Raw genomic sequence first — 15,144 nt, 5'->3', positions numbered from 1 at the left:
GTAGAATGGAGGTCCGACTTGCTTTGCACTCTTCTGATGAGGAAAAAATTGGAATCTCATCGCCACATGATGATGCCCTAGTAGTTACTCTTAAGATAGAAGGGTATGATGTGAAGAGGGTGCTGGTAGATTAGGGCAGTGGTGCAAAGATCATGTACCCTGACCTATTTAGGAGGTTGAAGCTATGGTCCAAGAACCTAATCTACTATAACTCTCCTTTGATAGGGTTTAATGGGAAGATTGTCTTTCCGAATGGCCAAATTAGACTGCCTGTGTAGGCAGAGTCAGAAGTTGTGAAAGTGAACTTCATCGTGGTAGATGTTTATTCCCCATATACTGCCATTGTGGTAAGACCTTGACTTCACGCTATGGGAGCTATGTCTTCCACCTTGCACTTGAAGGTGAAATATCCATCAGTGGATCAAGTCGAGGAGCTTGTTAGGAGCCAGTCTATGACTAGGTAGTGCTTAGTGGCCGCAATTAGACATCAGGTTGGAGGTGAGTCCTCGGCTTCTACCGAGTAGGGCTTATAGCAATCAAGGATGCCAGTGCGGTCTACGGGCGTGGTGGTAGAAGAAGCAAGGTGTGAGAAGTTAGAAAATGTTATTATCAATGATGATGAGGGTAAGTTCTTCCAGGTTGGAGTTCAGTTGCCCACTCAAGAGAAGGAAGTGCTAATTGGATTTCTTAGAAGAAACATTGATGTGTTTGTCTGGAGTGCTTATAAGGCTCCTAGGATGGACCCAAATTTCGTTTATCATCATCTAAACGTCAATCTATTTACTGTCCCTAAAATGCAACCACTTCTGTGCTCATTTAAGGAGCATTCTGATATTGTCAAGAAAGAGGTGGTCAGGCTTAAGCAGGTTAGGGACATTAAAGAGGTGTTTTATCCTAAGTGGTTGGCCAATACAGTGGTCGTGAAGAAGAAGAGTAGAAAGTGGCGAGTATGTGTGGAGTTCATAGATTTGAATAAGGCTTGTCCAAAAGACCCTTACCAATGCCTCAGATAGATCAATTAGTGGATGCAACTCTAGGCCATCCTCGAATGAGCTTTTTAGATGCCTTTCAAGGGTATCATCAGATAACATTAGCTCTGGACGATCAAGAGAAGATTGCTTTTGTTACACCCACTGGGAATTACCACTACAAAGTGATGCCTTTGGATTAAAAAATACATGGGCTACTTATCAGAGGATGATGACCAGGATGTTTGAATCTCAATTGGAAAAAAATATTGAGATCTACATAGACGATATGGTGGTGAAGAGCAAAGTAGAGTCTGAACACGTGAATGACCTCGGGAATATTTTTGAAGTACTGAGGAAACACAAATTGTGCCTTAATGCTTCTAAGTGCACTTTAGACGTTGGCTCGAGTAATTTTTTGGGTTATATGGTCACTAATCACGGAATTGAGATTGACCCTAATCAAATTAGAGCAATTAACAATCTACAGCCTCCTCGGAATCCCAAAGAAATTTAGAAGTTGACAGGAATGACTGCTGCTTTGAATCAATTCATTTCTCGGTCAACAGACATGTGTAGGCCCTTCTTCCAGTTATTGCACAAGTGGAAGGGATTTAAATGGACCGAGAAATGTGCCTCAACCTTCCAGCAATTAAAGGAATATCTTTCTCGTCCATCTATTATGTCCCGACCAGAGGAGGACAAGGTGCTATTTGCTTACATCGTTGTAGTTCCTCATGCGGTGAGCTTGGTATTGATACAGGATGATAGGGTACAAAAACCAGTTTACTATGTAAGCAAATCATTACACGAGGCAGAGGTGCGTTATCTACCATTGTAGAAGGCCATCTTGGCCATGGTACATGCTACCTAAAAGCTCCCTCATTACTTTCAAGCTCACACCATCGTGGTCCCAACCTAACTACCACTTCAATCGTTGCTTCGGAAAAGTGATTATACAGGGAGGATTGCAAAATGGAGAATGATCCTAGGAGCCTTTGATATTAAGTATATGTCTTGCACGTCCATTAAGGATCAAATTCTTGCAGATTTGGTGGCTGAGTTCCCAATGGAAGAGGATAAGGAAAAGCAGTGCATGGATGGGAAATCAGTTGGTGTGGTCTTCCTGCAAGAGCCTTTACCCTGGAAGGTATACGTTGATGGTGCAACAAATCAAAGAGGATTTGGAGCGAGGTTGGTTATAGTGTCTTCTGAAAAGATCATTATTGAGAAATCCCTCAAGTTGGGTTTCTCGGCCACAAACAACAAGGTTGAATATGAGGCTTTATTAGTAGGGATGGCTCTAGTTTAGAGAATGGGAGGAAAAACGGTGGAGGTATTTTCAGATTTGAGGCTGGTTGTAGGCCAGGTAGTAGGGGTATTGGAGGCTTGGGATTTGAGAATGCAAGAGTACCTGAACTAGGCTAGGCACTTGCAATCAGGATTTGATTTTTTTTCCTTACAACAAATCCCTATAAGCAGAAATATGCATGTTGATTCCCTTGCCACTCTTGCAACTTCCCTGACACAGAGTTTACCTTGGTTTATCCTGGTCGAAGATCTATGTAAGCCCATCGAGATGAAAAGGGAGAAGGTTTAGACTCATCAAATTAGGGTAGGACCTACTTGGACGGATCCTATTGTTCAATTCCTTAAAGATGACATCTTGCCCGAGGAGAATGGGGAGGTTGACAAAGTGTGAAGAAAGGCTCCTCGATTTTGGCTGTCTGAGGACCAAAAGTTATATAAATGCTCTTTTTCTGGACCATATTTGCTATGCATCCACCTTGAAGTAGTGGAGCTACTCTTAGGAGAACAACCCGAAGGGATTTGTGGAAGCCATACAGAAGGCAGATCCTTGTCTCACGGGGCCCTTACTTTGGGATATTGGTGGCCCAATATGCTGTGACTAATGTCAGAGATTTGCTCCAAATATTCATAAGCTAGGGGCATTCTTAATCCTCTGTCTAGCCCCTGGCCTTTTGCTTAGTGGAGCTTGGACATTGTAGGACATTTCCCCAATGTAGTAGGAAATATAAGACGACTTCTGGTCGGCACTGATTACTTTACCAAGTGGGTTGAAGCTAAGCCACTGGCAAACATTAGGGACGTGGATGCTAAGAGGTTTATGTGGAAGAACATTGTCACTCGGTTCGAGATTCCTCATACCCTCATCTCAAATAACGGACTTTAATTTGATAGCAAGGCTTTCAGAAGATACAATTGTGAATTGGGTAACAAGAATAGGTACTTCACTTCGGCTTTTCCACGAGGGAATGGACAAACCGAGGCTGTTAATAAAGTTATAGTGAATGGACTCAAGAAGAGGTTGGATGATGCAAAGGCAAATGGGTGGAAGAGCTTCCACATGTTCTCTGGACATATCGGACTACCCCTTGTAGGTCAACTGGGGAGACGCCCTTTTTAATGACTTATGGAGTCGATGTTGTGATTCCATTGGAAACTAGATTCCCAACACTAAGGACAAGCTTGTTTACTCCAAACAGTAAAGACAACTTACTACGAAGAAACTTGGATTTGTTGAAGAGCGGAGAGAAAATTCCATGGTTCAGCTAACCTACTATCAGCAGAAGCTTAAACAGGGATATGACTCAAGCGTAAGGCTAAGACCCTTAGCCCCTGGGGACTTGGTATTAAGAAAATTTGTAAGTACTGCAAAAAATCCAGCATAGGGAAAGTTAGGGCCTAATTGGGAAGGGCTGTACCGTATTACCTCGGTGGCTGGCATAGGTGCATATTTCCTAGAAGATCTAGATGAGAATGTTATATCATGCCCCTGGAATGTAAATAACCTGGGAAGGTACTATTATTAATGAAAAGCAATTATGCCATGTTTTTACTTGTGACATTATGTGTTATGTCGATTATTTGTTTAAGTAGTAAACAGAACCTTGGTCATGCTGGCTCTTCGAACCACATACCTTAGGTAAATTAATATTTTCTAAGCAAGCATTTATGTGTTAAACGGAACCTAGGTCAACTTTGGTACCTCGGACCATATGTCTTGGGTAAGTTAGCACTATTTTGCGCCTCTTTAGGTGTTGAACTGAACCTTAGTCATATTTGGTTCCTCAGTCCACCTACTATGGGTAAAATAACACCTATCTTTGTTTTGGTGTGCTGTCAAGTGGATGATCAGATAAAGTTGTAAGTAAATACATGGTTCACCATTATTTAATGTTAAAAGGAAGAGCCTAAAGCATGCCTGGTAATGTAAGCAGCTTGTTTCAAGCATGTCTGGTATGTTTTTAAAGTTGAAATTACTTTTTATGATAGATTATAGACCTAGAAGATTTAGTTTGTCCTGTTATTGATGGTGCAAAGTGTAGTAACTTTACCACCACTTGTACGGATAATTGTTGAAATCAAGGGTGTGGCTATATCTCAAGTTGAATGAAGCCATGTCTTATTTCTATATCAATTAAATGCAAGGTAAAGCAAATGTTATATCAGAATTTACACGAGTACAAGGAATATAAAATAAAGCTCATAATTGTCATTAAGTTGAGCCTCAGAAAAGGCAAAATGAATACAACTTTGAAAATTTAAACAGTCATTACCAAAAAAAAAAAAAAAAACAACAACAACAACAAAAATGTGTCTAAGCACTACTTGATCTTTAATGGGGGTTCTCCTTCCTTGTGGCCTTGGTGGAATTGGCAGTTTCAGTAGTAGTAGAGGTTGGACCTTTACCCTTAAGGTCCTCCTTGGCAGGCATAGGAAGGGTAACAAGAACAATATCTAGGTGCTGAGGAATTTCTCTGCTCTTAGAGGTCCTTAGGCGCAGCTGGAGGCTTGGTGGTATCAGGAACCACTCCCTTGGATGTGTCTTTTTCTTTTTAAGTGGCCTTGACTCGTTCTGCTTCCTTAGGAGGACTGGTGGAGGAAGGAGGGATCTTAGTCGGGCTACTCTTGTCTTCATCTGCCTTTTTGGAGATAGTGGCGGCCTAGGGCTTGAAGAGCTTGCAGGGCCAGATGCATGAATTGCTGGGGGATGGTAGACATTCTTGCTCTCCTAAAGGTAGATGAGACCTCAACCATAGCCTAGTTGAGGGCATCATTCCACACTTGGAGGCAGTATGTCCTACACACCCCGAGACCTCAGCCCTGAGAGCCTCTTCGGTTTTTACTACCCCCACATTGTAGCCATCCTGCTCGGCTTGGTCCTTGGTCTTCTTGGCCTCTTCAAGCTTCTTCTTCAGGCTTGCGATCTGCTCTTTGGCTGCAGATAGTTGGTCCTCAGCTTGGCAGAGTTGCTTACGTTGGCTCTTTACTGCCTCTCAGCTCAGCTCCTTGTAGAGCAGCCTCGGCGTTTTTCTTGTCCATGTTAGCCTTATTTAGCTTTGTGGTCAGCTCTTGGATCTTTTTCTCTACCACGTTGAAAGCATCCACAATTGTGATGCGCGTCCTTTCCTCTTCTTCATCTGCCTATGGGAGAAGTTTACCATCTCCTCGGCCTTGTCTATGGCTTGAATAGCCTGCCAAGGAAAGAAGTGTAATAGTAAAAAAAAAAAAAAAAGGAAGGAAGGAGAAAAAAGGTTGTAATTTTAAACGTAAGAAAACTGGTTGAAGGACTTACTATGGCAAGTCCCTTTTCAAGCTGAGGAACACTTCGTGCTTCCTTATTGACCTAAGGTCAGCCATATCAGTAGGCAACAGTAGAGCTTGCTCCACGACTTTGGCCACGTATCCAGCCTTGCCTACTGGAAGTCCCTGATAGAGGCATTACTAGGAAGAAGAGCTCCGTTTAGCACTATGGAGGTGGTCTAGGCTGGGACTTCAGTTTAGTGGTCACCCCTCCTATCTGTGATAGCACTCTCACTGGAAGACCTTGTTTGCATGACCCTGGCATGTTTGCCCCCTCTCTAGGGCTCGGCTTTCTTGGATGGAATGTTTCTTCTCTCCTCTACCACCTCCTTTCCTTTTTGGTCTTGTTTTCTCTTTTGTCAGTAGGGCCAGGCTGGGAAACTTGAGTAGGAGGAAGAGTAGGGAGTTTGGCTTGGACTACCTTCTCGGGCACATTGCCTCTAGCATAGGACTCCAGTAGGTCAAGAAGGCTTTTTCTCGTCTTGCGTTGCAACACCATGGCTTCTGGAATAGAAAGAGCCTCCTATGTGTGGCTTGCTTTGGCTGGAGAAGATCACCGAAGTCACCGATAGGAGCCGCTGGGGATTGAAGAAACTTTAACCGCTTCTTCTTTTTCTTCTTCTTCTTTAATGGTTAGCTGGGAAGGAGTTGCCTTGTCCCCGGCCATGTACGGGAGGAGTGGCTCCACTTGTTGCACACCCTTTGGAGTAGGGTTTGGGTTAAGAAAACCAAACACAGCTACGTTGATTAAGTGCAGGCGGGATCTTTTGCCTTGATCACGTACTTAGGCTCCTGGAAGCTAGAGAACAGGGGGTCGTAGCCGAGGACGAGATGAGCCACCCTCAGTTGCCCATCTTTGTGGATGAATATTTCAGCCTTGGGTATTTTCGTGAGGCCTGGTTCATTGACTAGGTTGAAGTTTGGAATGGCAAAGTGCTTATCTGTGAAGCTATCGGACACAAAATTATTGTCGGAAGTTAGCACAACAAAATTACGAGTACCATTAGAAAGATTGAGTGAAGGGAATGTTAACAAAAAAATAATATATATATATATATTATAATAATAATAATAATAATAATAAAAGCAAAAACTATTTTTAGAATCATAGACTTAGACCTAAAGTACCGCACCTAGTGTCCCTTCTTTGATCAGATAGTGGAGCCCATCATGCCACTCCCCTGAGACGATTAGAAAGTCCTTATTCATGCCTTTGTTAGACTCAAGGAGACACGATATGAGCCTAACTGCAGGGACTCTGGTTTTCAGGTGATACCCCTACCCCGTTAGTTTATGATGGTTGTAGACCCAATTAACGTCATGATGGGTAAGGTTCACACCCATCTTTTCGTTAAGTGAGTCTACTCTACTTAAAATCCTAAACATATTGAGAGCACACTGTGTGGGAGTGAGTCTATGAGCAATCAAATAGTCCCTAGTTACTCTACCCATGGGGATTCTCATCCCTTTCTCTATAAAGACGATTATAGGGATCACAACTTCTCCCTCCTACCTCAGGGCATGCCACTTTCCTTGTTTACAATACCTAATTGAAACTTTGATATTGAGCTTTGAAGCTCTCTATACTCTCCAGAGTATATACTAAGTATGTGAATCTACCCATTTAAAAGAAATGATGAAAGGAGTAAGAGGACAAGATGGGGGTTAGAAAGGCCGAGGAAGGAAGGACTAGATAAAAAGAGACAGAAGAGAAAAAGAGAAGATATAAAGAAGAGAACGCTAAATATGACTTATGGAAATGAAGAAGGGCTCCTTGGACTAGCTCTTGATATTTGAGAGTGCAAAAAGTGAAGTCGTCAAGTCTTCAAGCAATATATATATATATATATATATATGAAAAGGAAAAGCAAGTGTGAAAACTCCCGCTCTAGTTCCCGAAAAATCTCCAATCGTTGGATCTGCATTGCATTGTAGAACATGGGGGACATAGGGCCGTAGAAATTAAATAAAGGCGTGTCTTGGATGCTGAGGTGTCAAGAGCATGCGTTGGGCAGTTGAAAAGATACCTATTTAGACAGAGGTGACGTGTAATGGGCGTAGGGTAATTGTGGTAAATATCAAAATCTTCCTTTTTTTCGAGGAGAAAAAGAGGAGAATTTCGAGGGGCTATTATAGGGATGACAAGTTTAGAAGTATATGTTGGGCCGTGGGTCTTGTCTGAGAACACTTGGTAGTCTTAGGACAAGTAAACATTGATGTAGAAGTGCGGGCTAGTGAATGGAGAAAGGTGACTGGTCATGAGAGTTCAAGCAATATATATATATATATATATGAAAAGGAAAAGCAAGCGTGAAAACTCCCACTCTAGTTCCCGTAAAATCTCCAACCGTTGGATCTGCATTGCATTGTAGAACGTGGGGGACATAGGGTCGTAGAAATTAAATAAAGGTGCGTCTTGGATGCCGAGGTGTCAAGAGCATGCATTGGGCAGTTGAAAAGATACTTGTTTAGACAGACGTGATGTGTAGTGGGAGTAGGGTAATTGTGGTAAATATCGAAATCTTCCTTTTTTTCGAGGAGCAAAAGAGGAGAATTTCGAGGGGCTATTATAGGGATGATAGGTTTAGAAGTGTATGTTGGGCCGTGAGCCTTGTCCAAGAACACTTGGTAGTATGAGGACAAGTAAACATTGATGTAGAAGTGCGAGCTAGTGAATGGAGAAAGGTGACTGGTCATGAGAGTTCAGGAAGGTGGTTTGAGGATAAATGCCTCCTCAGCTTTGACGGTGCAAAGGTTAGAAGGGTTGACCTACCATCAAGAGCAACGTTTCGGGCAGTTCCACTGTTAAGGATAAGCATTAGGAAGGAATGAGATCAGGGGAAGGTAAGAAATATCTAAGGGAAAGTTGCTACTACTGCATTAAATGCTCTGTAGCTAACTCTCTAGCTGCATTAATGTGGAAGTGATACCCGAACAATGATGTTTGGCCTTACAACTACCCCTAAAAGCTTTAGAAAGGTGTCGATGGGACAAGGACAAGAGCCAGCCATTTGATCTACACGTGGAGGGCTGAGATAGAGTAAAGTGGGGTAATATAAAGGAGAAGAATCCCATTACAGGGGAATCATCTGATAATTGCAACAACAAAAAAAATACTATAGCACTAAGAATTGTAATTGTAACCAAGTCTAAGAGAAATATATATCTAAGAACTACTCTCCTCGGACACTGCCAATAAAGAATTTCTTTACACAAACTTCTTTTTCCATTATTTTTCCTTGCTTTCTCACCATCTTTAGTCTATTGTGAGCGTTGTCCAATTCATTGATGTCTAGTTTTTAGCCCACTCTCTAAAATTCATTGTATTGGGCTCTTTGAGCTTTAATCCATCTACCTTTTGGGTGTAGGATCCAAAACCCGCCCCTATAGTCTGTATTTTGTAATTTGGGTAAAACTTAGGTACAGTACATAGGTACTATTCTTTTGGTTCCTTTCTTAAAATTCAGTCATGCGGCTTTTTGTCCTCATGAAGTGAAAGTATATTTTTAGTTAAGTATAACCATATGACTGAATTCTAAGAGGAAAATTTAAAGAAGAACATCTAAATACTGTACCTAAATTTTATACTTGTATTTTTCTGTTGTGGGTAACACTCTCTCAAAATTTGGGAATATTTGCATTAATAAACATTGGAATATCAACAATATAATAAAAAGTTAGGCAATAACAATTATGACTGTGCTATGTGGTTATTTTCTATTTGCAAAAAGTGATTGTAATTTTCTTGCACTAACCTGCTACACATTATTAAAACCATGATGATTATTATCATTATTATTATGTTTAATCGTTGGGGGCATACAGGTCATGTTTACAATGTAGGGCTCAACTTAAGTATTAAACATTGTGCTTTGATCACTTGAGGGGGTATAAGTCCTTAAAATTTCTAACATCCTTCACAATTTTTTTTAAGAAACAAATAAACACACACACAAGAGAGAGGGAAAGGGATTCTAACTTCTTTCACTATAGATAAAAGCAAAACTCCCTTACCAAAGTTTCAAATAATTTATAATACTAATTCAATTGAAGTTTTTTTTTTTTTTTTTAGAAATTTAATAGGAGTTTCATTCTTTATTTTTATATAGTAACAGATTATAATTAACTTTTGATTGTACGATGTACTTTTGGCCAAGTAAGTAGAATTTAAGGGGAGGTTTCAATTAGACCCTAAAGTTAAAAAGTTTCAATTAAAACCATAGATTTTTTCAAATTGTTAGGTCATACACGTTATGCTTACTCGGTATGATTCAATGTTAGTATTGCATATTGTAACTTGCTTTCGATCATTACTTGAAGCACTATAAGTTCTAACATATTTTGCCCTTAGTAAAACTCTATTACCAAAGTTTCAAAAATTTAGAATCCTACTCCAATTAAAACAAAATACCAAAATTTTAAAGAAATTTCAAGGGAATTTCATTTTTTAATAATAATAACATATCGTAACTTTTGGTTTTAATAAAAAAAATGGTCTTATTCGATTTGATTTTAGTGCCTGTTAATTTCAGCTTTTACAAGTTGAAACGTGCTTTTTGAAACCAAAAAAAAATAAAACATGCATTTGGTAAGTTTTTAAAAGTTGCTTTTTCTAAAAAGCTGCATTTTCATTTGTGAAGGAAAAGCCTAGAATGCGAAAGCAGCAAGGAGGTCCATTGCAAAAAAGCGCTAAAGCGCATTTCATGTTACCGTTGGAAGTTGTGCAAATTTCCCAAATTTCCCACTAGTTTTTCTTAAAAAATCAATTTAATCCATTTGTTTATAACACAATTTTACAAAGGAACCCAATAAGGAAATCAGAACCAAAAAAGAAAAAAAAGGGGATTGGACCCATTTCTACCGCATGTCGTTGGCAGTGGGGAAGAGATCAAGCGGCAGTGGGAAGAGATCAAGCAGCAGTGGGGAGGAAGACAGGCAGCGCTGAAGGCAGAGCAGATCAGCAGACAACAGAGGCGATTTTCCTCCCTTGGCGATATCCCCCCCTCTCTATCTTCGTTTGATGAGAATCAAATGGTGTGGTTGTGTGTGACCTTTAAGTTTGTGTGTTTTGATGGGATACAGGGAAAGAAACTTGCAGACGAAGTGCTAAGAGAGAAGGGAGAAAGAAAGAAAGAAAATAAAAAAAGAAAAAGGAAGAAAGAGAGCTCTCAAGAATATTCTAGAGTTTGAAGGAAGTGGTAGGGAAAAAAGAGGAAAGAAGGAAAAAAGAAAAGAGTAAGGGTACATGTGTGGAGGAGAAAAAAAGAGGAGGAAAAAGAAGAAGGAAATATGGTACGTGTGGAGGGGAAAAAAAGAGGGAAAAAAAAGAAGGAAAAAAGAAGAAGGAAATGTTATCACAATACTTTCATAATAAATTTTAAGTTGTAGGTTATTATTAGTTAATATTGGTGAAAAAAGATAATTTTTTTAGAAAGATAAAAAAATAATTTTAGTAGTACGTTCAAGTTAAAATCAGTATCAATTTATCACAAATGATTTTTTGTGAAAGTATTGTAAAAATATTATGAATGTAGTTTTTAGAAATGAATGAAGAAAAATTGATTTAAGTATTATGAAGTAGTTGGTTTAAGTATGAAATAAACTCATTTATATATACTTTGTCATTTTTGGTAATTTACTACTCAAACCACCACTTTATAAGTACTAGCAAAACATTCAACTTTTTCAAAAAGTACTTTTTAAAACTTCTACTTTTTCAAAAAGCCCAGTTTCATACTGCACTTTTTAAAACCCCTACTTTTTCAAAATGCACAATATCAAAAAGTTAAACCAAACTCGCCCTTATTCATATTACTTGAAGTAATTTTTGTACTTTTTTCTTTATTATCTAATTTTTTTTCATCTTCAGTTGTATTATTAAAATTTAGAAATGACTACGAGTGGAGCAGAGTTAGATCATAGGTGTCTTCATTCTTGTCCCTTTCCTTTTTCAAGAGGAAAAACTGGTGCATGATGGGGTAGCTTAAGGCGAAAACAGTTGCCATCTATAATGAGATAGCGTTGATGATGATAGGAATAAGAGAGAGAAAAGGGGAGTGGTGATAAGAGTATTGAGAGAGAAATAAATAAGTGTTCTAACTTCCAAGGCAAGAAAATCTTGTACAAGACCATATGGATGGGTCAAGTTGGGGTGGCGCAGAGGTAATTTTACAAACCCTAAATGTTTTCTTAGTTTACTTCAGATTTTATTACTAATTTGTGCATGCATTGCAATAACATAAGACTAATATTTAATACATTTCAGTTATATATTTGTTTTATGAAAATAAGAACAGGATATGAAATAATCTAAGAATTTTGTCAAAATGATTCAAAATATGATGTATAGCAAAACATCAATGCCATGCTAACATTAATCCGTTGCGTATGTTAGAGAATTTTCTTGTTCCTCTCTAATATAGAATACGGGTTAATATAAATAATTATCTTTTATCAACTTTTTTTTTTCTTTAAAGGAAATCCAACTTTAATAAAGCTCAAATCTACTTTTTTTAAACCCTTTCTCCCCCGGATATTGCAAGAAATAGTTTTTTAGTTAACTTGGAAAGTGAATATGCTATAGGTTAAAAGATTTTGAATGCAAGGGACTTGAAGGAAGAAGTCAATTTGTTTGGGGCTCTAGACTTGGATACAGTTTGGATGTTGAGGAACCAGCCATTGACGAAGGATTCATTCCAACACCGTAGGATCTATCAAAATCTTTACGCAAGTTGGCTCATAAGCGGCTCAAACCAAATGTAAACTGCTGTGAAGAAAATTGTGAGAGATCATACTTAAGGAGACTCCAAGATTGAATATATATATATATATATCTATTTATTGGTTTATTTATATTATGTTAATCACCCACTCTTGTTATTATTATTTATCGTGAAATTTCACTCATGCTACATGGTCCAATATCCAATCTAAGATGGACGGACACTTCATTTAGAGTGTCGCACTAGGTCATACCGACGATTTGATGTTATAATTTTTTTAAAATTGCTTGCATTACTATGTCTTACCTGTATTCGTGTCCGTGTCAATGTGTGTGCTTCTTAGCATCCAACAGTAGCTTTTATCTGGGTTTCTACTTTCTAGTGAAGCTTCTCACGTGCTGGCGGGATGGCTTTTGAGTCAGCCTCTTGATTTTTTATGATGTAATGTGTGCTGAGTCTGCTGACCCCCCCTGTTTAGGGATGGTGATCGATATCGTGGATGCTGATTTGTAATCTTCCTTTCGGTTTTATTAATAAAGTGATATCATAGTTCATAGAATCAAAGTGGGAAATGGAAACTGTAATGTAGTTCAACTTCTGCTGCATAGGACAGACAAGGTTAACATCAACAAACAAAATGTGAAAAGATAAAGGTTTCTTTCTTTTCTTTTCTTCTTTCTTTCTTTTTTTATATTATTATTATTATTATTATTTATTTATTTTTATTTTTTTTTGGGTGGCTGAAAGTATAAAGGTGAAGGTTGAGATGATAGATAAAATAGACAAACAGTTGCTTGAGTATGAGAAAAATATCAACAAAGTAGGATGATTTAAAAAAAGGGAGAATCCCTGAACTCCCATACTCAAATTTTTTTTTTTTTGCTGAATTCCCATACTCAAATTTAATTTAATAAATAATTAAAAATGAATACTTATTCACATCCTTAAGTTATGTCAATGTTTATTTGATATATTAAACTTACGAAAATGAACTCTCACAGTCCGGCTAAATCCAAATCGTTTTCTCAAAAAAAAAAAAAAAAAAAAAAAAAACCCAAAGCGGAAAGGGTTTTGGTCTTGTCATTGGGAACTCCTTGCTTAATTATAAAGGTTCTCAAGAGACAGGTACACCATGTTTTGTCTGATAGGTCATACCGTAGGACAAGAAATAAATTAAAGTAGGTTCTCAAGAGACAGGTACACCATGATTTGTCTGATAGGTCATGGTAGGACAAGAAATAAATTAAAGTAAGCGGTTTATTGAACAATGCAGTCACATAATTGAAAGAAGTCACGTAATTGAATTCATTTGTCTGATAGGTCATGGTAGGACAAGAAATAAATTAAAGTAAGCGTTTATTGAACAATGCAGTCACATAATTGAATGAAGTCACGTAATTGAATTCATTAGATAGAGCATTCACATCAGCATGTCTATTTTACACATCTATTTTATACTAAAAACTACTTTTTCTATTTTACACATTCACTTTTACAAAATACCCACATCAATTCATTTATTTTACAAAATATTTTAATAAAATATTAATTATACTCTATTTTTTTATTATTTCTTTCTAACCAACCCCACTTAAATACGCGCTCCCACTCTATTTCCTCTCATTTCTGATTCTTGCTCTCTCTCTCTCTACCCATCTCTCTGCCTTCCTCTTCCAAATCACAAAGCCCATTCACTGAAACCGATCGATCCAGCTCTACCCATCTCTCTGCTCTCTGTCGATCCAGCTCGCCGCGAGTCCTCCACCGATTCGGCCTCCCTCTGGCGATCCAGCTCGCCATCGATCAGCTCGCCGCCGAGTCCTCCACCATTCAGCCTCCCTCTGGAGATCCAGCTCTCCGTCCCTCTTTCCTTCGCCCCTCCTCTCTTCCTCCACCACCGATCCTTCGCCTCCCACCCCCAACCTTCGCCTCCCACCCCAACCGACGACAGCAATGGAAGATCTGGCGGATCGGGCGGCAGCACTGGTAGCAAATCCGGCTCCGGTGGGGTTGTACTGTTTTTGGGTTGGGTTTACCGGTGAGTTTTGTTTAATTTTCTGTTATTTTTGGTTTAATTTTCTGTTGATTTTGGTCTAATTCTCTGTGCGGTGGTTGGTGGTGGGCTGGGTTTGGTGGTTGGTGGTTATTCTGGCGCGCTGGGAAGTTGATTCGGCTATTATTTTAACGGATACACGAGCTACAGTACCCGTGTAAATATAACGGGTACTGTAGCTTGTGAAATATATACACAGATTTGCATATTTTTACACCCACTGATGTGGGTGTTTTTTTGCTCAAAATATGTAAATTTTGTATGTACATCTATTTTAGAAGATTATAACTGAGCTGGTGCGAATGCTCTTAAGGAATCTAAGGTACAAGTCTTGTTTTTTGCCTCATCCAAAAAAAAAAAAAAAAGTCTTGTTTTTTGCGAGTCAAAAAAGAAGGGCCAAAATAGGAAATTAAACATAATTTTTAAATAATATAATTAGTAAACAATATTTTCAAACAATATTTTTTATTAGCATCTTAAGTTTAAAGGACTCAATTTAGAGCCAATAAATCGAGTTTTTAAGGGTTGGTTTTCATATTTTGATCGGGTCTGCGTTGACATTTTTTCACGTGGCATCTACACGAAAGTCGAGTATCTAAAACTTGATTTACAAAGCAAAAAAAAAAAAAAAAAAATTTAAGTCTCAAAGCCATTTCCAAAAATACCAAAAAATAAATAAATAAATAAATAAACGCAACAATCTCAGCACAAGATCAGATTAGAGAGGGAAAGATCTAGAAACTCAGCACAAGATCAGATCAGAGAGGGAAAGATCTAGAAACCCAGATCAGAG

Source organism: Quercus suber, unplaced genomic scaffold, assembly GCF_002906115.3.
Source record: "Quercus suber isolate HL8 unplaced genomic scaffold, Cork oak 2.0 scaffold_480, whole genome shotgun sequence".
Taxonomy (NCBI): Eukaryota; Viridiplantae; Streptophyta; class Magnoliopsida; order Fagales; family Fagaceae; genus Quercus; species Quercus suber.
Note: the sequence above shows the minus strand (reverse complement) of the source record.